We start from the raw sequence: 27,828 nt of genomic DNA, 5'->3' as shown, positions 1-27,828 counted from the left end.
AGTCAGTTCTTTATCTTTCTGACGTTAGGGGCTGCCAGTCTTGGCCCTGGTAAAGATCATGAACACCTGGATGTCAGAGCTGGAAATAACCTAGTGGTCATCTTACTTACACCCCTCAATTTCTTGAAAAGGAAAATGAGCCAAGAAAAGTGGTGTAACTTACTCAAGGTCACCCAGCCTCTCACCAAGTGCAGATTCAACCGCAGTCTATTTTGGCATAGTACTGGAAGAGAACTGTGGGCCTCCACAGCCACAACACATTTCTCACCCCCCAACCAAGCTTTGGTAACTGAAGTCTTCCATTTATCTTCTTTTTTTTAAAAGGTGCAGCTGGCACAAACTATTCATAAACATAGTCGAACTTAATGAGGAACACTATAAGCATCCAAGAACAAGGTTATCTAAGTGCTTCGATTACTAAAGAAATGCAGTATGTGTATTTTCTTCTGCCCCATTTATAATGTTTTTGGACCCTCACTGCAGGCTAAATTGATGCCAAGAGTTCCCCAACAGACAGATGTGTGTTCATGCATGCCCCCTCAGCTTGGAGCTTATTAGTCTTACAAAACACCAATTTCTCAACTGGCCACACGATTATTAAACTCTGACTCGGGGGATATGATCACTCCTAAAGTTTGTTTGGTAGAGGAATTTCCTTTGCTGCTGGATCATGTGATTCTAGGAGGACTATAATCAAGCGGTGCTCAGGCACAGGAGCTCTTCGAGGAACATTGTTTTCCAGCAAGAAAACGAGCAACTTCATCTGAAACACACTTCGGCGTTTGGCTTAGTAGGATGTAACGGAAGCCTTCTTTGCTGAGTAGGCAAAGGAACCATGGATTGGAGATTGGGAGGAAAGAGCTGAGGGTTGTGGTTGAAGCATCTAGGTGTTGGTACAGTATTTTCCCAATGAAAGTCAATGGCTGAAAAACTGATACATATCCCTGGTCTAAATTTATAATAATCAACAGCTATGAAGACAAAGCATTTGGTATCGATCTTCTCTTAATCAGAAATCAAACTGAACCTTATCTCATGACAAAATAAAATTAACTCTTTTGTTAATTACTGTGATTATCTTCCCCACATTTATTTTGACAGCAGAGTCAATGGTGGAAAACTATCTCCTTAAATTGCCTCTTGCCTATTATGGATTACAAATTCATACAATTTTGATAGATGATTTTATTCTCTCTTTTACACTTGCTTTGGGGTCTTTTGCAACACATGATTTTTTCACAGAAATGCCTTGGTGACTTAAAAATAAAGAAATGAGAGGAAAGCTCATATCCAAAGGATGAACTATTTGGAGAGACACCAGATCTTAGAACTACATATCAATCACAGGGATTCTCATCTTTCCTTTAAGTTTCCCTCTAAGGATGTTCCAGAATTCTGGAATGTTATAAGCAGAAATTAAAAGATTATTGTGATTGGTTTAGGGGTTGTCAGTCCAGGATTACCTCAAATGTGATGTTTGGCTTAAGGCCTAGTGTTACCCCAATGTTGCATTACTTCCTTAAGGAGGTAGAAGAAAATTCTCAGGTCACCATAAGCATTCAAACTCAGGAATAAAGGTCGTTGTCTGTGCAAATCTCCATCAGTCACCACTGAGACTCCAGACTTCCCTGACTTTACCATAGTTCCGCTCTTGGGCTTTACAAATCATCCTTCAGCTCCCTTTTCTGGTTCCTTCAGAAGCCAAAAGAGCTTGGATAAGAGAATGGCCTCTGTCAGGATCAAAGGGAACATATTATTTGCTAATTTAAACCCTTTATTCTCTGGAGAGGCACAACTTCTCTGAAGAGTTGGCTGTTGGCAGCATTTTCCCAAAGCACAAGTTCTTTACTAAAAATGTTAATCCTCCAAAATGGCCTTGTTCACCCAACTTGTGAAGCAGATGGGGGAAAGGTAAATGTCAAGCTTTACTGCTATTTTATTATGATCCTCAGAATATAATGAAATTCATTCATTCATGCATTCACTCATCAGTTATTAGGCATCAAGTATGTGCCAGGTCAGTATTAGGAGGACCCATATTTTTCTTTCCAATGTTCAAAGACCAGTAGGAGAGGCATGCACATAGGAGGTTGTAGAACATTGGTAGGGACATTTTTTTTCAGCTCTTATGCTGGGTCCCTCTTAGTAAACCTAATTTCTGTGTCTTACTTGGTATTCACAGGAAAATAAAGAATCTGTACTTTGGAAATCTGTAGATTGGGGAGAATGCCAACAAAAAAGTAAAAAGTTAAGCTAGAGTCAGGCACAGGAGAACATAGAAAATGCACCTCATCAATGTTTGAGAGTGGAGTGGGAGGACGAGAAAAGGCGTGCAGGAAAAGGTAGATTCTTCAATAAATCTCAGTATAAATATGAGTTCATTTTAAAGCAGTTCCACAGACAGAATATTGGAGAGGGACCCACTCTGTATCTTCCCCATGCAACCTCTACCCTTCCTAAGCCACTATGCTCTAGAGTGCTCTGATGAACTGGAAGCCTCTCAGGGTTGCCCATTTTATACTCTGGCAAGCCACCAGAGAACTTTCTGTGCACAGATCAGCTTTGTCATGCTGGCAAGTCTATTAACTAGCGTGGCCTACCCAACTGGAGTGTCATGTGGTTTGTACTGTGTTTTGTGGTTAATGTTCATGTACGTTATTATTACTGATATTATCTGCTGTCGATGCTCTAGTGAAAACCTTTTTTTGCTTCCTCCCTAGTGGCTCAAGGAAAAGGAGAGTTTTACAAACAAATAAATAAACTTAAAATTTCCCGACACATAGAAAACATGGAGAGGGCTGTTCCTGGATAAACACATTGGCATTTTCATTTGGAAGGTTCTTGTTTTCTAACGAATGACTTTCTTATTGTCCCCAAGTAGTTCTACAGTACTTTACAATAGAACACAAAAGATTGAAAAGATAGGTAATTTTCTCAGTTAAATTGAGACTTGAAAATTTCTTTGGACTTTTTAGTGATTTTTCTTGCACATTTTGCACATTTTATACATTTTCAATTTAATACACTCACGAAGGCAGTTCTGGCTTATCTATGAGTAACTAGGCACTACCTTGGCTCAGACATTCCTAAATCCATCTATTTTAAGAATTTTAAAGTACCTCTTATCATTTCAGAATTCAGATTCAAAGTCAGGGAAAGGAAGAGAGATATTTGTTCTTGGCCTCAGTCCCATTCTGAACAATATGAGGTTGATATGGTAGCTTGGAGAATGAATTTGGGATGTGTATAGATTTTATTTTAAAACTACTTACATTTCCTCTTTCATGAACAAGCAAATGGTGGTTTTTGCAACTGTCTTCCCCAACTAGGAACACATCTTTTGTGAAAGGAACACTCTCTTAGCTCACTGTGTCTTTTTTTTTTTAAATAAAAATAAAACTGTATCTTATTTTTGTGTGTGGGAAGATTAAGATACTTTCCTTAGAAAACCTCTAGTATAGAGAGAAAGTCAATAAAAAGCCTGAGATCATTTATCTCATGAATTCTTGGAAACTTAGGTACCTGGACCGGAAAGGTGAAACACGGAATCAAGCCCTATTTCCAGTTCATAACTCAAATGAGCTGGGCAAACTGAGGCCTCCAGGCTCTTTCAGCCCCATGAAAAATCGCACAGGAATTCTTTAGGCCATCAATTTTCCTCTGTGTTTTGGAGTTTTACTATTTCTAGAAATAACTAAAATGACTCCACAGTGAGATTAGAAAGACCACAGAGTCTCTGCTTCCTAGACGACGCTGTCCCGTTGTCAATGCCATTATCCTCTTCTGTGTAGAAAGGTATAGCATGTGTGGAGTCTCTTCCCTTCCTTCCCAATATCCTGGGATATTAAAAGTTAAAAGTTAGTCTTCAAAGTCAGTCTTAACCTTAGAACTATCGACAAGTTTTAGAGAAACCCTCAAGTCCCCTCTTGTGGGTCCGGTGGCTGTGTCTCATTGGCTCTCACGGAGGCTGTGGACCACTCTTTCTGGCAACCCGCACATGCTCACATCCCAGTAATTTCTTTCATGTCCTGGCTCTTCTATTTCATTATGGCTCTTCCTCCATGGGCTCTTGTTTTCAATCAAGTTTTTCTTTAGTGAGACGTGAGAAATGGCCCTTTCGTTTTCTTTGCCGTTTGTACTTCTCTTCACCATCACCGTGGGGCCGTTTCACACTATCATTTTTAAAGGTCACTTGTTTTGTTCTATGTGCAGTTGAGCCTGACAATGGGCTAACGACACCCTAACAAGCCATATTAAAATTACGGGCTGTATGATCGTAAACAACTATTGAGTAAAAGGAGAAGAAAGTAAACACGCTCCCTTCCAAGAAACCGACACTGAAGATATTAGTTAAAATGTTAAAGTATATTAGCCAATTACATAAAATCCTTTTAAATTGCCTTGCTTCATTTCAAACATGGCATGGGCTATTTTGTCTGTGAACTCAAGTGGAACAAAGAGCTACAGAATGCAATTTGTGTCAGGAGCTGGACTACAGAAGGACAACTAATTCTAATTAGTACGAATTCCCCATGGGCCAGAGGGAGGCCAAGTGCAGGAACCAACTGCCTAATGCTCTTTCTATCTTGCAACAGGTGGGCCGAGGCCTTCTAAAGGTTGTCATGGCAATAGCTAATGGTAGACCTTTAGCTGGACACCAGTAATTAATTGCAGGCATGTCTAGCCTTTGAATGTGATATCTTTTAATACATTTCTGAACGAAAAGAAGATTGGCTCTTCTAATTGGTTAAAATTAAAACAGCAGAAGCCTTTGCCAAGAAGTACTGCGATATAGTACAAGTCTGATTTCAGCTTCTCAAACTCAGATTCTTTGCCTATCACTACATGAAGGAGTAAAGAGAAAGGTATTCACTTCTGATAAGGCTAATATTCAGTTGAATGTGGGCTCAAGAGCAAAATATTCACACAATCCCCTGCTCAGCCGTGCTTATGGCCTTTACAAAGCGTACCTTCAAAATTCTGACAGATGATCAGAAATGTGCATTTGATCGCCCTGAGCGTTTATAGCCTGCAGGGCAGCTAGCACTTAGTAGCGATCTCCTGTGATGGCCTTCTGCTGGAAGGGTGACCTCGGCACACCGCTTGACTTGCAGATGTGGCTCAGAGCTGGGGAGTGCTGGAGCCCCTTGTGGGATGAGGGGACTTCAGAAGACAGCTGAGCCAGGTACTCTACGGGAGTCCCCTGGATGCCCAGCTGCAGACCCTGGGTGGACACTCTCACCTTGGTAAGCAACCCTAAAACCTGGGCAAGGCTGTAATGGTGGCCCACTGGAGCAACAGGGCCTGGTCCAGTTTTCCCAAAGTGCCTGCGGATAGTGTAAAAGAGAATATTCTCTTCCTTTGGGTTTGGAATTGTGCTGTTGCATATTCTGGAAAAAAGACCAACCAGGACAGAAATTAATAGCTAAACGTGGATTGAGTCTTCCTATATGTCAGGCATCGTACTAAGTACTTTGCGTGCGTGATTCTTCCAGGAACATCAGGAAACAGGTGTTATTATGATTCTAGTTTTAAGGATTGGGAAACTGAGTCATAGAGAAGTTGACTTGTTTCTTGTTTCCCAGACAGGAAGGGACAGAATCAGGATTTGAATCCAAGCCTGACCCCAAGGCTTGAGCTGTTCACAGAACAGAAAGCCATTGAAACGGTAAGTTGAGTTGTGTTTATTTATTGCAGAACGCAACCGATCCCCCTTTTAAATGATTCAATCCAAAACACAACATGTAATCTTTGAACTCTGAGTTCTGAGTTCAGGAACCTGAATTTCTGAACTTTGACCCCATGTATTAAAATGATTTTTTTCAAGGGACCCTGTATTAAATGCTTATATTTCTAATTGCAGGTCCATTCATCCTTTTTCCCTTTCTGTTGAACAAAATGGGAAGTGCAACTATTCTTTTCCCTTGTTCTAATGGTAGAAGAAATAAATAAATAAATGAGGATCTGTCCCCCTTCTCACTGTATCAGCCAAAAACACATTTGAAATTTTCCAGCCACTTCTCTTTTATGTCTGATGTTTTAAAAAAAAAATAATGTTTTAGTGAAACAAACAGATTCAATCCATTTTAAGAAATGGATGTTTTAAAAATATGAGGTTCTAAGCGAAATTATGCTGAATTATATATTTATGAGGATTAACTTGTTTTCATGAATAGTACAGCTTTTCCTGGGTGAATAATTTCCTTTTGGCTTCATTGGATGAGAAAAATATACATAGGAGTGTTTTTTTTTTTTTTTTTTTTAAGAGATCTTCATTCTTTAGGTGAACACTTGAGTTCGAAATATTTATTCTTGCTACTCTCCAAGTGTGCATGAATAAAAAGTATATGAGGGAAAAGAAAACTAAAGCATCTTCAGGAGTTCGGTTCCTTGAAAAAAAGTCTTAGCACAGTTCTCTGACCATCTTACTGTGATACGTTATGTGGGCAACAGACTCCCATCCCGTGTTACGACACGTCCCCTATGTTGATGTACGTATGTGCTGGTGTAGTCACCTTTACCTACGCATGTGCAAAGCAGAACAGTTTTTAATTCATTGTAACAGATGGAAAATTTCTGGGCTGTGGACCACAAAAGGAGGAAGATATTTTAGAGAGTGTTATTGCTTTAATACTGTTTCTTTATCAGGGCCTACTCCTCGGTAAATAAGGCAGCAATCGGATTCCCCGTGGATTTACTTTTACTAAACAACTGGACTGAAAATGCTCCAGAGAGGTATGCCCTCCCCCCACCCTCCACACACCCCCTTCTGTTACTAGAATCGTTTTATTAATAAAATGCTTTTAACATGACCTCCCAAGATTTTTGACTCTTATTGCTTGGGTGGCACTGGAGGCTAAAACGAGGCTCCTTTTAATAACACATTTGCATAAGTTGATCTGAAAGATCCCCATGCGATTACATGACTCCAGGGTTGGCCTGTCATCTCAGAAAAGCCTGAGGTACTCGTCCCAAAGAGATCAAAACTCAAGAATTAACTAGTCTTCATAAAACGAGAACATCTCTAGGAGCAGTAAAACAAATGATTATCATTTCTTTTTGGCGTTGGACTATGCCAAGCTAGAGAAAAACAGAGCTTTCAAACGTTGACAATCTGGTATATTGAAGTATGACCATTATTTTTTATTTTCCACATTTTTGGTCCAAAGACAGTTCTGAGTAATTGATTCCCATAATGAGCTATGGTTCGTTAGTCAATTTAATTTATAATTGAATTGGATGGATGTAACTCTGTGTAAAATTGTCTCTGAAGAATCTGTTTTGTTCGTCTGTTCAACTTCTGACAGGGATGGAAGAAAATCTAAATTATTCCCTCCTGCAAGGGGGAAAAATTCAGAGTCTCAGCCTCCCTGGTGAAATTAAGAGAAAAAAATATTTTTAATAGTTGCCATGCAAAAATATTATGGCTTTACTAAAATTTAGACAAGCATGTCAATTAACACATTCATGGCGAGGTTGGTGGATTCAGGCGTCTGCGTGCTGCCTGAGGCAAAGGCCTTTCCCGAGCGCCGAGAAGGGTTTCTCATTATTAGAACGAGCACCAAATCTCCCTGCATTTATTTTTATCAGTTATTGACAAAGATGGTCGCATCGCTACATAAATATGCCCAGAAAACAATAGCTCTAATTCTCCAGGTGTTTAGCAATCATCACAACTTGTATTTTCTATATACATTTCCGCTAATGGTGTAAATTTGGGGATCAATTATTAAAATAACCACGTGGCGTTTTTTTCTGAAGTTTTGAAAGACTGTCCGGAAAAAAAAATTTTTTTAACTTTAATTGTTAACAACAGGCTTTCATTTTTGTTCAAAGATTTTTCCTCTGCTTCCCCAAGCCCTTCACATTTAAAACTTTTACAACCATCTTAGCACACACTCAAAACAAAGCCATAATTATGTAAAAAGAAATGTTTTACAGTTAATGCCATCTAAGACACTCACCAAGTGCCAAAATGCATAGGATTTTGGTAAAAGGCAATCTGTTCTTTGAGGATAATGCATGCAAACCAGTCTTGTGCAAAACCTGAGGCAGGAATAGTATACCGCCTCGGATCACACCTATGGAGCTGACTTTGATGCTATGCCCAGAAGTGGGTTACAGGCTGGGATTTGAATGAAGTTTAATCATTTTTAGAAGCGAAGGCCCTTCAGGGTACTCTTGTTCCATAAGACTTATTGTATCTCCGACAGACGAAGGCAGAGGCTGTATTCTTCCTTGTTAACAGTAGTAATACAGTAATGATCTCTAATGACGGACTGTTGTATGGAATAGACTGACTGGGATGAAAACAGCTATCATTTTCCCGTCGTCAAACCCCGTCCTTCTGTGGCGAAAGGGATCATGAATGCACATCCCAGAATCCGACGGAGAAGGCATTCTATCGCTGTGTGTCCACTGCCATTTGTGTGGGCTTTAATCTAATCCCTTGCAAATGTTAAAAATATATATTTCAGTTAGCTACAATGATATGAATAAATAAGGTCGAATTAAGGTGGGTCAGGATCTAAAGTTCAAATGTTCCAGTTCCCAAGAGACAGGTACACCTGACTGTTCCATCTTTCTTGGACCTTCGTGGGGTTTTGAGCAGCTTCTTTTTTTTTTTTTTAGTTTCTGACATGGACAAGAAAGATATTTCACTTGGAAAAATACCACGCAAATGAGCCAGGCTTGACGTCAGCCCCCTGATTCTAAACAAAGCAGGAATTAACTTTGTCGGATGAACAAAATCACAGGAGATCACTTAAATTCATAATTGTTACAGTCCTCCCAAAGAACTTTTCAGGAGAACTCATCTTTTATGTAAGTCAGCTATGTAAAATGGATTGAAAGTTGAATCTAACAAAATATTCAAACCCACATCAATCATTCATACATAATGCACACAGTTCAATGAGGGCCGACTCCAGGGCCCAGATAAGCAGTGTCACAGTAAGTTATGTTCTGTGGCAGCAAAATCAGTTGTGATCAATCACCTAGTAACCAGCGTAAGTTACATTTTTACTTTAGTCCTTAAACTCTTTGGAGTGTACTTTGAAAAGTATTGTTTTTAACTAAAGTAGTAGATCAATACTGGTGATCGATAAGCACTCATTTCCAACTAACGAGGACAATGGTGAGTGAGTTCCTTTAAACATTTTCATAGCGGCAAATGTTGGGTTGAATAGGAGATCATTAATATGTCAAATTTTAAGCAGGATCTTAAAAATCTCCTCTGGGACCACTCTCAAAGGGCGCCCACGTTCTTCAAGACAACTGTTCCGTTTCTAGGATTTCCGGTAAACTCATCAAAACCTTGTATATTGATAGGTCCTGCAGTTTCAGTCCAGACCCAGGAAAGTCTAAATCATTAGGTATTGAAAGTCTGGGGCGTTGTGAAACTTCATCATGCATTTTGTGAGATGAGGTGAAAGCCCTTGGGATGGCCCTCGTGAATATCAAGAAGAGAAAATAAGGGGTTCTCATCGTGGGCCCACGCTTCCTGTCAGACGTGAGACCATGGAAAGAAGCTTGTTGCCCACTCTTAAGAGTAGGAGAAAGAAGGAAGGTTTGGACACTGGTGACATTAATCGATTTTTCCACAGTTGACACATTCTCTCTTTTAACCAATTCCTCGAGGGCAGGGACTATGGCTTATATTTTATTGTATTCAGGAGTTGCTAGTGTATTTTTGGCACCAACAAAAATATTGAAGGAATATCCACCGGTGATATTTCTCCAGCACCTTACAGTTTTGACTTAAAAGCCACAGCTGGCCATGGATCCAGTGGCTTGACTTCAACAACAGTAGAGGGTTGACCTGGATGAGAGATACATGGAAACTGGGTAGTTATCGCAAGACAGGATGGACCATAAAGTGGCCTTTAAAGGAGTCGCAGGTTTTTGGCTTTGAGAGAGTGGAGGGGGACAGAAGGGAAGGTAGAAGGTGGAATGGACAAGAAGGAAGGGACTTGCTCCTCCCTGGACCCATGTTATTCAAGCTTTTTTTTTTTATTGCACAGCGTTCAATTAAAAAAAAATCCTTTGAGCATACAACTATCCGTGTTTGTCTATAAATTGTATACATGTGCTGGTATCATCAGTTAATATCTCAAGCACAACACCCAGAGCAAAATTTATCATTTCTAATAATGAAAGTGGCTGACTTAAAAATTTTTTTTTCCTGTTTTTGGTTGATGTCATATAGAATTATATTGTCCTTATTTTGGTTAGTAATGTGGCCGTGCTGAGCTCCTGCTTGGGAGAGCGTGTGCGGCAGCTCCACCTCGGAGTGCCGGCATCAGTTTTGATCTGTAGGTTTCGCAATCTGTATTAATTTCAACCTGTAGTTTTGCAGCAACTTTCAAACATAAGGTGACTACTTTGTGAGGTCAGTATAGCTAAAGTTAGATAACAGACTCCATAAATCCATCTTCTCAGTACGGGTAACCCTCAGTGATTGCGTGTTGTGTGTGCTCTCACTGCTCACCTCAGAATCCAGCGGTTCCCACACTACTCGAGGCTGTCTGGGGTACATACAAATCGGGTGGGCATTTCGATTCATATGGCAATTCATATGGCGCATACTTGTAAAGCTTATTTTTTATGTATGTATGTATTTATTTATTGGAGAGAGGGAGAGAGAGAGAGAGAGTGTGCGCACACTCTCGTGTGAACTGGGGGGGAAAGGGACAGAGTCGGAGAAGGAGAGAGAGAAAGTCTTAAGCAGGCTCCACACCCAGCAAGGAGCCTGACTCAGGGCTTGATCTCACGACGCTGAGATCATGACTTGAGCTGAAACTGAGAGTCAGATGTTTAACCGACTGAGCCACCCAGGCCTCCCCGCAAAGCTTATTTTTAATATAAGTATAAATGAACATCCTAGCACTTTTCTCTGCATACCAAAAGATCATCCTGCACAGCCCATTTTAGAGAACACTGCGCTTGACTACAGGAAAATGCCCAACTGTTCTCTGGGTCTGAATAGACTTCATCTGACATGAACACCAAAGACCCTGACTTCCATACTCCTATGTGGGGGAAGGTAGCATTGTATTACAGACAAAGAGAGTCACTTCTGCCTCCTCCTCCTTTAAGCAATACATAGAGATAGGAATTTATTCATCCATTCATTGATTCTATAAATATTTACTGGGAGCAATCTGTAAGTCTGGCATTCAGTCCTCTGTCCATATGGAATTTATGGTCTAATGGAGACTATGGAGGCAGGACATTATAATGCATCAGGATGAGCGCACCAATGGCAGCAAGCACAGGTGCTCTGTGCACCAGGAGGGACGGCTCACTGAGATGTGGAAGGTCAGGAAGAGCTCCCTACAGGAGGTGGCATGGGCATTGAGACCATCAAACGAAGTGAGACTGGTACTAAAGGGAGGGAGAGCAAGGTGTCTTACGACCGAAAGAACTCCTTGAAGGCTGGCGTGTAGAACATTAAGGCAGTGAGAAGTGAGACCGGAAGGTTAAAAGAGAGATTAGCTTTAGCAAGGCCTTATCTATGTTGTTATTAAAGTTTAAATTTCATCCTGAGGGCAAAGGAAAGCCATTTCAACAGGGGACAATATGATTAAAGGAAGTCAACTATGGAGAGTATTTACTAGGATGCCCGGCTCTTGCTAAGTACTCAGTAAGTGGCAGCTCTGATGAACGTTATCAATACCAATATCATTATCAATCTTGGTTTCTCAATATTATTATCAGCTTTGATCTGTGGAGTCATCCTTCCAGTTGCAATTTGGAGAGTAGATTGAAAGGGACAAGACATTTTATCTGAGCTCTTTGTTCTTAACTTCTTTTCTTCTGGAGATTTGCTGAGCCCACTTAGTTCTATGCTTTCCTTCTTAAAGAATCTTTTATAAAATTTTAATTTTATCTACATATTTATTACTGAAATGGATTTAATGGGAAGAGGTAAATAGAAAAGGGTAAGACTTGGAGATGTGTTTTTGAAGAGCTTTGATCATAGAGAATCACATATCTCATGTGGAAAGCATTTCACACTGGGCCAGTTAGGTGCACATACTTAATAAATACTTGTTGACTGACATAGTTTTTCTGCTAACTTGAGGAAACCTCTCACTCTCAAAAGCCTGGATGACTTATTCTTTTCCTATATGAAAATGTCTACTCTCCCCCCTTTCCTTTGCAGTGTGTGTGTGTGTATGTGTGTGCACGTGTGCATGCATGCACTCATGTTTGTGTTTGCATGAGATGTGGGGCTGTTTGGTAAGTTTATATAACTGCGGGGTCAGCTCCTTTGGCCCGCCTTCCTGGAGCAATTAAAAAGGCAAGTGCTTTCCCTTTTAAATGTTGTACTGAGCACATTAGTCTACCATTTTGTAAGAGCTTCACGAGTCACATCTCATTGAGGGAAATTCTTCATCAAGCACTGAGGATTGAACATTTCTTTAGATTATGCAAATATTAACAAAGATATTGTCAATGGAATTGCCGATGATTTTGAAGATAATTTCTCTTTGTGTCATCAACATCTGCTCAGAAAAATTTGGAGAGCCTGTTTTTCTTTGATGTCCTTAGGCTGCCATCTTGTCAAAGGAAAGCAGCCCCCAACCTTTCTTCTGTGTGTTAATCTCAGTTCAAAAAGTGTCCAAATGAATACAGATGTGGAGTTTTACATCCTTAGTGTGGAAGATGGACTATGGAAAATTATCTTAGGAATGATCATGAGAACCCATAAGAAGTACCATTTTTACAGGAACAGGCACTGGTTGTTAAGGGGATAAAGAGCTAGATGATGTAAAAACCTAGCTGTGTTTTAGGCATTTCATCATTCAAGGAAACAGGCGGCTTATTCCCATTTTTGGAAACAGCAATGCCTGCTGTGCTGAAATTAAACATTGCATGAAACAGGTATTTAGAATGCCCATCAGTAAAAAGATTAAAAACAGTAAATCTCAGGCCCGTGAGGCCTAGACTCAATCTGGCAAGCAGCCTATTCTGCAAAAGACTTCCTACTTTTGAAGACAGCAAACTTCAGTCTGGCCAGGCAAAGACCAAACACAAATACGGCGAGGGAATCCTTTATTTTTCTTTCTTGCTTGAAGGGTACTGATACCTCAATCCTTTTCTTAGTTAACACGGAATCTAGTCCCAAAGGCAAGAACTTAATTCCCCGAGACAAAAGTGTGAAAAACCTACCGAAAGAAATAATGTGCAAGCAAGAAGCACACCTCTTCAGATGACGAAGGGGGCAGTCCACATGGAGGCGTCTGAAGGAACGGGTCTGTTTGTGGGACGGATCATGTCCACCTGTCAAAGTGTGTGATTGTGAGATCCCACCTTCACTGAGTTATACACAAGGAGAGATGATTTTCCTCCAAATAAACAACAAAACAAATATTAGTTTGTGATTCTGCTTATGTCTGAAAATGCACGAGAAAGTCAAACATAATTTAAAGTTGGCATTACAAAGCTAAGGGTATACAATCTGGAATGGATGATCTTTTTTTTTTTTTGTGCACATTGTCAAGTTATAGTTTATCTTTGACTTTTATGTGTGCTTTCCCTTTTGGGTGCATTTTCATCCAATACTGTTCCAGATTTATATACGTAATATCACCTAGAGAATGAGGTACAATATGCAATACTGGTACTGTTGGTATAATCCATTTACAATAATAAAAAGTTAAAAAGACAAAATGTAAGGATAATAGTGAACAACAAAAAAAATCAGTGCATTTCTAGTTTCCTACTTCTAACTTTTCATTCTCTAACATGTCCTCTGGCGCGTATGTGTTAAGAAGTGGAGTGTCTTACACCCTTTCTCTTTTCACCCCCACTTCCATTTTGTCCCCCTTGTCGCTGTATTCATCCAGGACCTTAACTCCTCCGACACTTCCTCTTGTTTTCATATTTATAATATGCTTTAAAAATTTCATTTGACATCCTCCATTACTCGATTTCATTTTAAATACTCAAGATTTTTCATTTTTAAATATTCAATCTGCCATATTATTATTATTATTTTGCCATTAGCTTCCGTTTATTTCTCGGTTTTTGCAGAGTGCTTCTGAAGCACCGCTTTTGTCTCTACCCTTCCTTCCCCTTTTTCATATTCTCCCTTTCTCCCAGCTTCTACTGCCTCAGCCTGTGTCTCTCCTCTTCACTCTTCATCTTCAATGATGCCTTTTCCTCTGCTCCTTTCATCTGCTTCTTCTTCCTTCCCTCCCTCCCGGACTCTTTTCCTCCTTGTATGACATTCTTTTTTTCTATTGGTTTATTTCTACTCAGAGCAAGTACACCTGACATTTCCTCTCATTTCATTGGCTCAAGCAAGTCACATGCCTAAACCTGACACCAGGTGGGCAGAATTTACTTCTCCCCGGGAAGGTGTTGTAAGTCACATGGCAATAGACTGGAAATAGAATATTCTTGCAGGGAAATGGGAGTGAATAACTGTGAACAATAATATGATTATGATACCTAATAAATGCTACTGAATTGAATTATAATCAGAAACACTTAATGACCAATGTATTCTATTGAGAATGTGCAGACTTATGAGAGTTTTAAGAATTATTCTTATTTTTTATTTATTGTCCTCCTCAAAATCCTCCACTCACAAGAGGATTTGAAAAACATCAAACTCAGATTGAGTACTGATTCAACAGGCATAAAATTGATCGTGAAGTGTTTAAACAACAAAGATAATATGACACAGGAAGAAACTACAGGGTTATTTTTTTAAGCACCGGGGAAAGATTTTTGGTGGAGTGCTCACATCAGAAATTGTTCTACTTGCACCCAGATCCAGAGGAGTTTTTTTTTTCTTTTTTTAAAATCCTGTTCACTACAACTAGCATGGAGGGAAGAAAGAGGATGACTCTATAGATTGTCCATCCTGAGAAATATGAGCCAGTCTTTGCACAGATTGGTGCAGCAGCTAATCAAAACGTACTGCTACAGCAAAAGACTTAGGACCGGAAAGTCTGCACCTTCTCTCACTTACCAGACAAGGGACACTTCACAGCCTAAGCGCCTCTCTTCTCTAGCTGCCGGCACAGTTTGCATGTTGTTCTTGGATCACTCTTTCTCCACGGGGCTGGTGCCCTGACCAGGGTAGGTAGGTGCTCAATAAATATGTATTTGTCCAGTGAATCCATGACTGTGTAGCAGTTGCAGACAGAGAGGCTGAATATTCTCTACCGGTAGTGTATCAGTCTTGATAAAAGAAAGTGACGGCTCTAGTTTAAATTCCTGTTGGATGTAGACGAGTATGTGTGATAGTGCAAGAGACCAGAAGTGAGGTGTTAGGCAAATAAGCATTGCTTTAACTCACTTCTAAATACAAGGGAACTTTAGTTCATCCCAGACACATACTGTAGTTAGATTTGTATCTTAATTGTAGCCTGTTGTCTATGGCCATATCTATAATTAAATTTTTTAGCTTACTCTGTATATTTCATTGCATAACATGCAATTGGCCCTTCTAAATTTTCCCCTTTTTAATTTTAAAATTTTTTTCTGAATTTCTAAAATCTTTTCTGGTATGGCTAAGAAGTTCTAAAATGGATGGAGCTAAACCAACCTTCATCATGTGTCCAGATGGTCAGAGAGGGAAGATCACAGGGTAAATAACATCCCTCTCAGACTCGACCTGAGTAAGACCTGAGTCCCTCTGGGTCATCCCCATCTACACAAACATCTTACATACAATAAGCACTCAATAAAAATTTGCTGGATCAAATAGGAGAGTTAGAGACAGGTTGTGGTGATCAGAAAGGCTAGCTCGCACACCACCCAGAAATCCCAAGACTCATCACCAGCTGAATATGTCTGAACAACTCATTAAAAACCAGGGGAAATGCGGGAGAGCATTTCTTCCCTACCCCATTACTCTGTGGGAAATATAAATGAAATAGATCATTTACATAACGGCATAATGTGCCTAGATATAACAGATTATTTGCATAACTGCATAATGCCACCAATCAGGAAAAAAAGCCTTAAATATTTCTGGGATACGAACATACAGAATTATAGAAGGTATGCATATCAACCAATAATCAGAGCCTTATCTTTTTTGTAACTTGTATCCCAATAGAGTGAAACAAATCTACAGAAATGAATGAACCACCCAGCACCATGAAATGAAGGGGGCAGTGCTTGTGAGACCCAAAACCGCATGGTCTGGGTTCAGTTTCCCCAGACCAACGTTCTCTTCCTGCATAATGAATGATTGATAGGGACCTGTACTGATTGGAATACAAGAGCAAGGCCTTTTGAAAATAATTTTAGAGCGAGTAATGAGGAAGGAAGGACGAGATTGTTCTCTTAGGTATCAAATGCCTTACCTTTCTTGTTAACAATGATAGCACTTCGAGGCACTAGCAGGATAAGGAAGAAAAAAAAAAACAGTACGGTTTAGAGAGCTTTAATAATCTTTTTTTTTTTTTTTTTCCATAACCAGAGTAGCTATGCCAGGTTATATATTTACCTTAGTGCAAAAGTTCTTTAGTGTGTACAATTCCGCTGAGTTCATTATATTTTTAATGTATCTCAGACTCATTTCAGATCTTGATTTCCCAGTACAAACTAGAGTAACAAATATATAATTATTCTCATAAATAACTCAGCACCTTATATTTCAAACAAGTTTCCCCACAAGGCACAAGTGCCCTATATTGAATTCTTTTAAGTGTAAGTTGATTAAGGTAAAAATTAGTTGTTATTACCTTATGGACATTTTAGTTTTAGCAGCAATTCAAAGCCAGATCTATCACAAGTAGATTTGTTGCTGCCCACAGGTATAATCATCAGGAAAATTAATAATCATGTTCAGTATGACTATAAATCATTGTGGTTTAGGCAATTAATTTCTGTAGAAAAATGAAAGATCTATAAGTATTATTACTGTGCAAACTACATGTTGTGAAAACCTAGATCCAACACAGTCAAATTGCAAATGCAGGGTTTCTAATTTCAGAGTGTGATAATATGGGGTCATCAGGGGAAGCTGATGGCTCTGAATAAATAATGTGGTAATTTTTAGCGGTTTATGGCTGTAGTTTTCAGTGCATACAGCATCCAGAATCTCTAAACCAGATGCGGTGGAAAGAGTTCTTAATTTCTGGTAAAGGTAGAGAAAACGACTAGACAAAAATGCACACGGGGATATTTGAGAGAGTCCACGCTGCGGGCGGGGCATGTGCCCTGAGACCCCAGGCGTGAGGCACACCCCTGCTTCCATGAGACTGCTCTCGTCCTCGTCCATCTGTGCGGGGCGCGCAGGCCCACCGGGGACACAAAGACCTCCTCCGGTAAAGCAGCGGCCACACCTACTCATCTGCGAGTGGTCACTGCGGACCCGAAACTCTCCGAGGCACTTACCTTTTGCATTTAATTCTCACAACCACTTTAGACGGCGTGTATGATTATCTGCATCCATGGGTGAAGAAAGAAGCTCAGAATGGTTAAAGAATGTGTTCAAGGTCAAAAGGCCCAGAGCTGGTAGAGTCATGATTCCCACCCAAGTTGACCTCGGAAGTTTATGGTCTCCTTCTCTAATTTTATTCTCTTCTTTTTCTTCACCCTTCCTCTCTCCTCTCCTTCCTTCCTCTTTCCTTTTTATGTGTCTATTATCTGATTTTCTTTTCCAGATTTATTTTTCCTCTATCTTAAGACTTTTCCCTGATGTTTCGGGTCCCCTGCTGATGCCTGTGAGTGTTTCTTAGCCAGTTGGTGGCCTCTTGGCTCAAGAGGCTGCTTCCCCTTTGTGCAGTTGTGGCATTGGTAGGGATGGCTATTTTTATTTTTTTAAGATTTTATTTATCTATTTCTCAGAGAGAGGGGGAGCGAGCACAAGCAGGGAGAGTGGCAGGCAGAGGGAGAAGCAGGTTTCCCGCTGAGCAAGGAGCCGGATGCGGGGCTCGATCCTAGGACCCTGGGATCATGACCTGAGCCGAAGGCAGATGCTTAACCAGCTGAGCCACTCAGACGTCCCAAGGGATGGATATTTGAAGGACAGTTTGTTTCTCTTCATTGTTGTGGGTATTCTCTTTTTTCAAGCCTGCCTCAGTCTGTAGAGTCTTGGTCCCATCCCATCCCAATTTATTACAGTTTCTTTTCTAAGAGGTACTAATCTTTGTTTTATTTGTGTCTTGCATTTCCCAAGATAGGTTCTGTCCTGCCTCGTGGTTTAAAGAAACCATACAGGTAAAATGAGGAAAAAAAGGAAGACACGAAGGAAGGAAGGAAGGAAGGAAGGAAGGAAGGAAAGAAGGAAGGGAGGAAGGAAGGAAGGGAGGGAGGAAGGAAGAGAGATTGTAGAATGACTGTTCACATTAAGAACGATGTCACTTTCTAAAAGATTCATAGCAGGTTTCTTTTTTTTTTTAAATAGCAAACTAATTTAAAACGTCGACTACTATTTGATTTGTGCAACTTTTTGGGAAGTCACTCATTTGCATAAAGTGAGCCACCTCTGTTATTAGTTCAGCAATACCTCCCCTTACAGAATACAATTTATAGTTAATGATGTATTTTTACCAATCTAATTCATTTGACTCAAAAAACACATGGGGTGGGCAGGGAAAAGGTCTTATTTCTGTTTTCACCTGAGGAAGGAATTTAGACTCTGAGGGACTAAGTGATTTGCTTAAGCCACAAACGGAGAGGAGACCTAAGATAAGAACTCAAACCCCGGTCTCTGACTCCAAAGCCATGGCTCTTTAAATTACACAAACTAACTGGGCTTCTGTTCCCATGATGTTGCAATTGCTCTGATTAATTAATGCAACCAGAACTCAACCAACTTACTCAATCCGTTGGACACCATGCAATCCTTACCTTACCTGATCTCCGGACAGCCTTGACACCCTTGAAATTTCCTTGTGTTTCAAGGACTCTTCTCTCTTCTTTCTCTTCCTCCTTCTCATATCACTCTTTCTCACTCTCTTTTAGTGGTTCTTCCTTCTCCACACACTTAAATGTTAATTTGGTTTTGGCCCATTTCTCACTTAAACTCTCTCCCTGTACATTCTTCTTTTTTCCCAGAGTCAGCTACTGCTCATGGCTGAAGGTGAATGTGTATTCATACCTTCAGCCCAGATTCTGGCCCTTAGCACCATGTCTATAGTTTCAACTGATAAATGGATATATTCGTTGGAATATCAAAAAGGCAACTCAAACTCAATTATATCCCAAATTAAACTTACCTTCCCCACCAAATCAACTTTTCCATTTGCTTCCTACCTAGGAATGTCACCATCCCACAATCCTGACTAGAAACCAACCTTCAACAAAAGTGGGTCACCAAGCTCTGTTGGATCTTCTTTCTAAATATGTCTTGGGTCTGTTCCTCTCTATTTTCCACCTTTACTCAAGAAAGCATATCAGGAACGTGGTTGAGCTTCAGATTAATGGGAAAAACATCAGCTTGACTCAGGTCTTTATCCACCAGGACCCCAAGCCAGCCCCCAAACTCAGCCCCTGTAGTTCACAGCTGCTTACTCTTTTTACCCTTTTTTCCCCAGCACATAAATTTTTAAGCATTATGTTATACATGCACATTTATCATTGAATGTCTCCTTCACTTTAAACTTCAAAACATGAGGGACTTTGTCATCTTCACTACTGTTTGTCAGGGCTAAGAAGAGTTCCTGCTTCATAGTAAGTGTGAGAGAAGTGCATGAGTATCAGTCATCATCCTTGCAGAAACAGAAGGCACACTTAAACTGGATATGTTAAGATTTAATAAAGGGACTATTTACTAAGGTGTGGATAAAGTTTAGGAAAAGGGACAAAAGGTCACATGGGATCTCAGGCTGGTAAGAGCTGGGAACACATACACCTGTTGACTGAGTGGGTAAAGGAGGGGTCAGTTACTGGAACAATTGCTGGGATGTGGAAAGAAAGCTGTGTGAGAGAACCACCTGATAGGAGCTGTGACCTTCTGTAGAGAGGCACCAACCTAACAGGGAAGGAAGAAAATTCCTGATTTATCATCTTGCCCTCCAATTTCTTGCTCATGCCCCTATTGTCCTAACCCAGTTGACAGCTAGAAAGCAAGGGAGCCCATGAATGTGGTTAATAACAGTTCCCAGTCCACAGTAGCATGGAGAGAGACACAAGGCAGATCTCAGCATATGTGTTCTAAAGTGAATCAATGAGAAACTGGTGAATGAATGATAATCTTAATTTTATTCTAATACATATAAAAGTAGTATGCCACTCAAAACTGTATCAATTTAACTGGAGTGAACACAAAATTGCTTTTGATGTACCTCACACCCTGTGCAGATACACCCTGGCTGAGAACCACTACTACCCACTGAGGCCAATGGCCTCAGTTCTTCTCTGAACTTCTCTTTTTAAAGTTCTTCTCTGATCACATCAGTGTCCTTTTTAAACTGGCAACAGATCCTCTTAGCCTAGGAAACATCTTCCAGGCTCTTTGCCTGTCATACCAAGTCCATCGTGATTTGACTCTGTTCCTTTTCTGGGCTTATCCTCTCTTGCCCAGAGCACCAGAGCTACTCACCCAGTGCATTTGGAGAAAGGACTACACCAGTCCTTTACGCTACCATGTCTTGGTTCATGTTCCTTCTACTGCCTATAGTTTTTTTCACCCTGATCTCCTTTCCATCTTGCATACCCCTTCCCTGGCTAAATCATGATTTTCTTCAAGAATGCCTGGAGTATAATGTCTCTGATGCTTTCTATGGCACTCTATCCCACTCTGCATGATTTTCTTTGCTTATGATCACCTTACTTCATTCCAAAGAGATTCAAGGTAGGGATCTTACACAGTTAGACCTCCTTCATTTGGACTCTCATAACATTTTGAAATGTTTTTATTTATACTTTCATCCTTGTATTGTATTATTTAAATTTCTGTTACAGGATTGTCCTTGAGAGCAAAGACTCTGGATTTATTTACAATGGAACTCCAACATCTAGAAAACACCCAGCACACAGTACTCAGTACTTACATAATTGTGTAATGAATAAATGAGTAACAAAAAGGAGACTAAAGTACTGAACCATCCAGTATGACTCCAACTCATGGGATTCTAAAGTTTTAGAATCCAAGGAATAAAGCAGAATTGAGTTTTGTGATTGTAAAAGTGGAAATGGAAGCGATTCTTTGGATTCTTACGTACAAGTATATGGATAAACAAATCATCCTTTGATGTTCATTCATTAGCTGAAAATATGAGTAGTCCAAGGAAGCTAAAAACACTTAGAGAAGTAAAGGAACAAATGGAAGGTATAGATCTTAAAATAGCACCAAAGCATACCTCCTTTCACATATTAAACACCCTGTCAATTATAAATCACTATACAAATATTAATGACTTATCATCATTATAATTGGTCATCATCACCCAGTAAGAGATACACTTAATTCTGAAAAGTGTTAAATATTTGCAATGATAGAATAAAATACGTCCACTCTTCCTGCCTGGCCTTTGTGTTTTTCCTCTGTAACTTTAACATTTCATAGACTTGTTCTCCTTTTGGAGACTAGATAAATCCCTGAGATAGAGAGAGAGTGGTAGAGAAGAAATATTTAGTGAGCTTAGAGAACATTTGGAGGCCAGAACTGGGTATTTTACAAAGTTTGGAGCAGCTCAGTTCACCTCTAGTGTACTTTTCCTTCACTATTTTTCTTTTTTACATTTCTTTTGAGATAAAATATACGTGCATTGGAATTCATAGATCTTAAGTGTACAATTCTATAAATTCTGACAAATATATATACACATGCTACAAACATCCTTATCAAGAAATAGAGCATTTTCAACACTCCAGAAATTTCCCTTGTGTTTTCTTCTGATCAATCCTCATCCCTATAGGCAACCACTGTTCTGATTTCTAATACCATAGATTAGTTTGGTCTATTCCTGCACTTTATATAAATGGAACTTATATAGTAGGTATTCATTTGTGTCTAGCTGTGCATCAACATAATGGTTATGTGATTCATCCATACTATTGTATGTTTCAGTAGTTTGTTCCTTTTAATTACTGCATACTATTATAATGTACGAATATACCACAATTTCTTTATCTATTCTCCTAGGTGATGACTTGTGGGTTGTTTACAGTTTTCAGTTACTATGAATAAAGCAGCTGTAAACATTCATGTATAAAACTTCTTGCAAACATATGCTTTTATTTCTCTTTGGTACATCTCTAAGAATGGGATTACTGGGTAGGTGTATGTTTAACTTTATCAGAAGTCCCAAATGTTTTCCCCAAATTTTTGTGCCATTTTATACTCTCATCAGCAATATGTGAGAATTGTAGTTATACCACATTCTTGCTAATTTAGTGTTATCAGTCTTTTTAATTGTAGCCATTGTAGTGGATGTGAAGAGGAACCTCACCAAGATTTAATTTGCATTTCTTTGACCATTAGTGAGGGATGTTGGACACCTTTTCATGTCTTACTGAATTTTTGTGATGTGTCTGTTCAAGTCCTTTCTCTTTTTTTAAATTGAAGGGTTTGTCTTATTACTGAGTTGTAAGAGTTCTTTATACACGCTAGATACATGTCCTTCATTAGACACACACACACACACACACACAGCTGGAATGGGGAAAATGAGAAAATACTGAAAGGTTAATTTGCTTAACAGTGCTTTTAATGAGGAGACATTTTTATTTTTGATGAAGTTTTATTTAGTTTTTTTCTTTTATGATTAGTGCTTTTTGCATCCTCTTGAATTATTTTCTGAATATGAAAGTCATTTTAGCCTTCATGGTTAGATCTATGGGGATCTATGTCATATTACTGTTTGTGTGTGGTATGAAGTAGTGGCCAATGTTTGTTTTATTTTTTCATATGGCTATCCAAGTGTTCCAGTACCAATTTTTGAAAAGGCTTTTTTTCCTCCATGGAACTGCCTTAGCACCTTTGTCAAAACCCAATTGACCAGGTGTGTGTGGGTCTATTTCTGGACCCTCTATTCAGTTGCATTGACCTATGTGTCCATCCTTTCATCAATACCACACTGTCTTGATTGCTGTGGCTTTAGAGAAAATCTTTAAATCAGAAGACAAGTGGAGTCCCTCAACTTTGCTTTTCTTTTTCAGGATCGCTCTGTCTTTTCTAGGTTCTATCATCAGGGAAATTTTAGAGTCAACTTGTCAATTTCTGAAAAAAAGCCAGTGAAAACCTATTTGACCATGATTTCATTGAATATCTAGGTGAGTTTGGGAAGAATTGACATTGTAATAATATTCATATTCAATATCCTAATATTGTTAGTATCAATAATAATACTGAATTTTCAAATCCAAGACTATTGTCTTAGCTCGAGCTGCCATAACAAAATACTACAGATGGGGTGGCTTAAGCAACAGAAATGTATCTTCTCAAAGCTCTGGAGGCTGGGAAGTCTAACATCAAGGTGTTGGTTGAAGTCTGTCTTCCTTGCTTGCCTACAGCTATTGTGGCCATGAGAGAGAGAACTCTGGCATCTCCTACTTCTCTTTTGAGGCACCAACCCAATCAGAGTAGGGCCCCACCCTTATGACCTCATTTAACCTTAATTACCTCTTACAGGCCCTATTTCCAAGTACAGTCACATTGCACGTTAGGGCTTCAGCATGTGAATTTGGGGAGGAGACAATTCAGCCCATAGCAACTATATTATATCTCTTCATTTATTTAGGCCTTTTTTAGTTTCACTCAGCAATATTTTATAATTTTCAATATAGTGGTCTTGCACATCTTTTGTTAAATATATTCCTAAGTATTTTGGGTTTTAATGTTATTTTAAATGTAATTTTAAATTTGATTTTCTGGTTTTTTGCTTCTAGTACATATATAAATACAGTTGATTTTCATATATTCCTTCTTTTAAGGGACATTTTTGAAGGAAGACTTGGCTGTGAAAATTTGACTTAGAAGAACTTGAGAATGTCTAGCAAATGAGACACAAGCATTCCGTTTCACAGTTATCTCTTTAGAATTAGGCTGAGGTAGACACACAGTTCTTAACTTATAAATCCCAGATGCAAGGGGCAAACACCACCTTCTCGTAGTGAAGTAGCCATTCTTCACTTTCTCCCAAGGAGCCAGTATTGCCTCTGAGAGATCCTTTCAAGATGGCTCCTGTCTGGGATCCTGTTTCTGACACGAGGGCAACAAGAAAGCTGTGTTTTTGTCAGTCAAATATTATTGTCCACGTGGGTAGCTGTCCAGTCCCGTGGTCTAGCTCCTTGACCAAAGACACCATTGTGGTGCCACATATTTTTGTGACAGATTCTGTTTTTAAGCAGTAGAAAGCATACTGAATATAATAATTGAAAACTTTTCTAGGACCTATCTACAGATTTAAAGTTTCTGGGTAGCCAGGGTATGCAGCTGTGGGTTTTTTATTTTTTTAAATTTTTTAAATGGGTTAAATGGAGATTGGATAAACCATGAACCACAACAAGGAGAAAATCTAAATGAGACCAACAATTCTTTATGGAAAATTTAACTCTGTGGTCATGGTATTTCTGATATTTTCACCTTGGGCACAATGTTAGAGGAGTCCCGTATAGAAGAAAACATATTGTTTATAGGTTGTGTATGCCTCAAAGACACTTACTTGGACCTTTAAAGACCTTTTTCTTTATTTCTTTATTTTTATTGTGGTGGGGGAGGGTCATAAACCTTTAGGTGAGAAAGTAAAATTGTTTATTCCAAACAAGCTTGAATTTTTGCCACATTCTTCTCTGAAATGTAACCAGTACTTAAGCTGCAGAGGAAGACCAAAGATAGGAGCAATCAGGGCTTTCCTAAATGAAGTCATACACCTTCTGGGGAGATATTGAACAGAAGCACTGAAAATTCAGCTCTTCATATTCTCCTCCATTTGATACAGGGCCAACTTTTCTATTTAGGTGAACTCACCTCATGTCTTCAAATAAAGTGTCTCACTAAATACTAAAGAAGACGCTGATTCTCCACAGTATATTTGTACGATGTGATTCTTACTGTCATAAAATAACTGCAAGGACCAGCAAATTTATTATAATCTGTGAAGTAATACGCAGTGATTCACTTGTCATTCTCAGAGTTTGTATTGTTGCTAGATACCTCAGTAAAGACAGAATTGCAGTAGGCCATCCATTCAGTCTGGTGATGTTTATTTAGCCTCTTTTAGTTTATCCTCTGGAGAAGCTTTTGATTCCAAAGAGACAGGGGCCATAAATCCATCAGCAGGGATTTAGGACAAATTAGGTTTAATAGCCACAGAGTTGAAATTTTGCCACTGTACTTTTTAAATATCCATTCCAATTTGTTAATACAGCATAGATTAGTTTGAGGATGATTTCAGACTCCCCTGTCAAGAGTTTTACATATGTAAAATCTCTTTAAGGTCAGAAGTTAAGTGTTCATAGTTACAAAGGGACTTCAACCTCATAGGATAATAATACAATTTTGTGGTCTAGGTTAAGAATTCTTCTCCCAGTTATTAAGGCTAAAGAATGAACCTTAGACCCAAAGAAAACATGCCTAAAGAGTGAGAAACGTGGCTACTGTTCATATCCCAACAGCAGAGCTGCCACAGGGAAGGCAGAAGATAAAAGTAAGAAAAAGAAAACAAAAAGGCTTCCAACAGACAATTCACACATGTCACAAAAATCCACCCTCCTGTGTCTGAAGTCACACATATGTCTCTGTATTTCTATATTTAGGCTTATCTTTGCAATATCTTTGATTGTAGAAGCTATAGAGCTTTTTATTCAAATGGGCATTTGCAAACGATATGTTTCCATTTGCAACACACATCATTTCAAATCATCCAGATGCCATGAGCTCTTGCTTAGTCCACTAATTTATGTGACTTTGGAATTGTCAGATTAAAGCCTAATTTGACGACCAAATTTCCTTGTAAATGTAATTAGAAATACAAGGCATGAGGCAACCATACGGCAGCTCTAGCTGAGTTAAAAGTATCTACACATCCTAAAACTTTTACTCCTTTTTATTTGAATCATCCATGTCTTATTTTAGATATGTATTTCATTGCCATCAACAATAGAATTATTTTCATGTTGTGCCACACTGTCTTAAAAGATAATGTCAAATCTATGTGGCTTTTATCAAGGTTTTATGAAGAATGCCACGTGACCTCTGCAGATGGAAGAAAGCCACACAAGCATTTGCAAACTGGGTAAATATTCTGTGCTTGAGTTTGTATGTGAGGGAAGCTACCATTAGCTGATTTAGTGCGTCTATCTCTATATCTAAGAGGTGAAACTTAAAAGGAGTTAATTTCTCTCCTATGTGAAGAGTAAAATAAGTGTTCATGATGGGTGAGGTGACCCTCGTCCAAATGGGGGTTCAGGGACCCAGAATCCTTTCATCTTGTGGTTGTACAATCCTCAGCTTGTGACTGTTGAGGACACCTTCCTCACATGCATCAAGCTGGTGAACGTCGCAAGAATATGATGGCTAGCAAGTGGAGGTTCTTACAGGTCAGGCTGGGAGCTGGCATGTGTCACTTCTCACATTTCATTGGCTAGAAGTCAATCATGTGGGCTCATGTAACTGCAACGCTGGATGGGAAATGTCGTCTGGCTTTGTGCCCTGGAGAACAGGGACATCTTTATCAGTAAAGATAGCTGTGCGTACTTTTTTGTCATATCAAAGTAAATAACTGAAATTTTTTCACAGAGGATCTTCAATAGAAAATCTAAGGATGAATATTTTTCTCTAATTTGTGGGCACACCAGAAATTGAGAGCTAAGATGAGAACATTGTATTTTCTGTCTCTCTTAGAAGGAATGTTCCTTACAGAAGTGGTGTGGCATGGTAGAAAAAGAATAGACCCAGATTCATAAAATCTGAATTGTTTTTTCCCATCTGCTGCTAATTACTTGAGTGACCTTAGGCAAGTCACTTTCTGGGCTTCATTTTTTTCTCATTGGTAAAATTAGACATTAAGTTAAATGATTGGTTGGGTTCCATTCAAATGCTAACAGTTTGTGATTCACTGACCTTGTTTTGTTTTCTTATATTATGGTATACCTACAGTAAGGGGAATGCTAAATGAATATTAGGATGTTACTTATGCTGTATAGTGGAACTATTATTTTATCTTTAATTATAGGGCTTATATGAGTATTTGATACAATTTTTTTTGCCTTTTCCCCTTCTGCACACCAAAGCTTTTTTTTTTTTTTAATATTTTATTTATTTATTTGCCAGAGAGAGAGAAAGAGAGAGAGAGAGTACAAGCAGGGGGAGTGGCAGGCAGAGGGAGAAGTAGGCTCCCTGCTAAGCAAGGAGCCCGATGCGGGACTCCATCCCAGGACCCTGAGATCATGACCTGAGCCGAAGGCAGACGCTTAGCCATCTGAGCCACCCAGGAGCCCTCTGTACACCAAAGCTTTTAAGGATTCACCCTTTTTCAAGTTTCTCACTGCCTATTTTTTGTGGAACAAAGGTTAACAAAGATACCACTTTTACAGATAGCTACTCATTAAATCATTACAATCTTAGGTTTACAGAATAAACTGGGTCATGAAGCTTACTGGCTGTCATCTGTGAGGACAGTGAGTGAGGAACTGAACTTAGGTCTTTTCAATCCCCAGCTGTCAAATTGCCTCTAGACAATAGATGGGATATTGTTTTACATTCAAATGTTTCTTGAAGGTCTTTGTGCTCCCTATATCCAAAATCATCATAGAAAACAGATTTTCACAGTAAGATTTTTACTCTTTTCCCTAATTTCTTATTTCCTTTACTTCCATGGGCATAGATGGTGTGTGTGTGTGTGTGTGTGTGTGTGTGTGTGTGTGTGTTTATGCGGGTGTGTGTGTGTATATTAAAATAATGCACAT

At 39.2% G+C, this 27,828-nt stretch overlaps 1 long non-coding RNA gene across 5 annotated transcripts in view; it reads left to right on the top strand.

The window, feature by feature from the left end:
* The window catches only part of LOC118523599 (uncharacterized), a 124,516-nt gene that overhangs the window by 25,433 nt on the left and 71,255 nt on the right, over positions 1-27,828 (top strand). For 3 of the 5 annotated variants that reach the window (XR_013447554.1, XR_013447553.1, XR_004911193.2), the window contains exons 2-4: positions 5,586-5,668; positions 6,649-6,735; positions 8,632-8,823. This is a non-coding gene — a long non-coding RNA (uncharacterized LOC118523599). The remainder of the gene's footprint in view (positions 1-5,585; positions 5,669-6,648; positions 6,736-8,631; positions 8,824-27,828) is intronic. The other 2 variants (XR_013447556.1, XR_013447555.1) reach the window with 2 other exon arrangements.

This window comes from Halichoerus grypus, chromosome 5, assembly GCF_964656455.1.
Source record: "Halichoerus grypus chromosome 5, mHalGry1.hap1.1, whole genome shotgun sequence".
NCBI lineage: Eukaryota > Metazoa > Chordata > Mammalia > Carnivora > Phocidae > Halichoerus > Halichoerus grypus.
The sequence above is the reverse complement of the archived record's forward strand: the minus strand, read 5'-3'. Positions and strand labels throughout refer to the sequence as shown.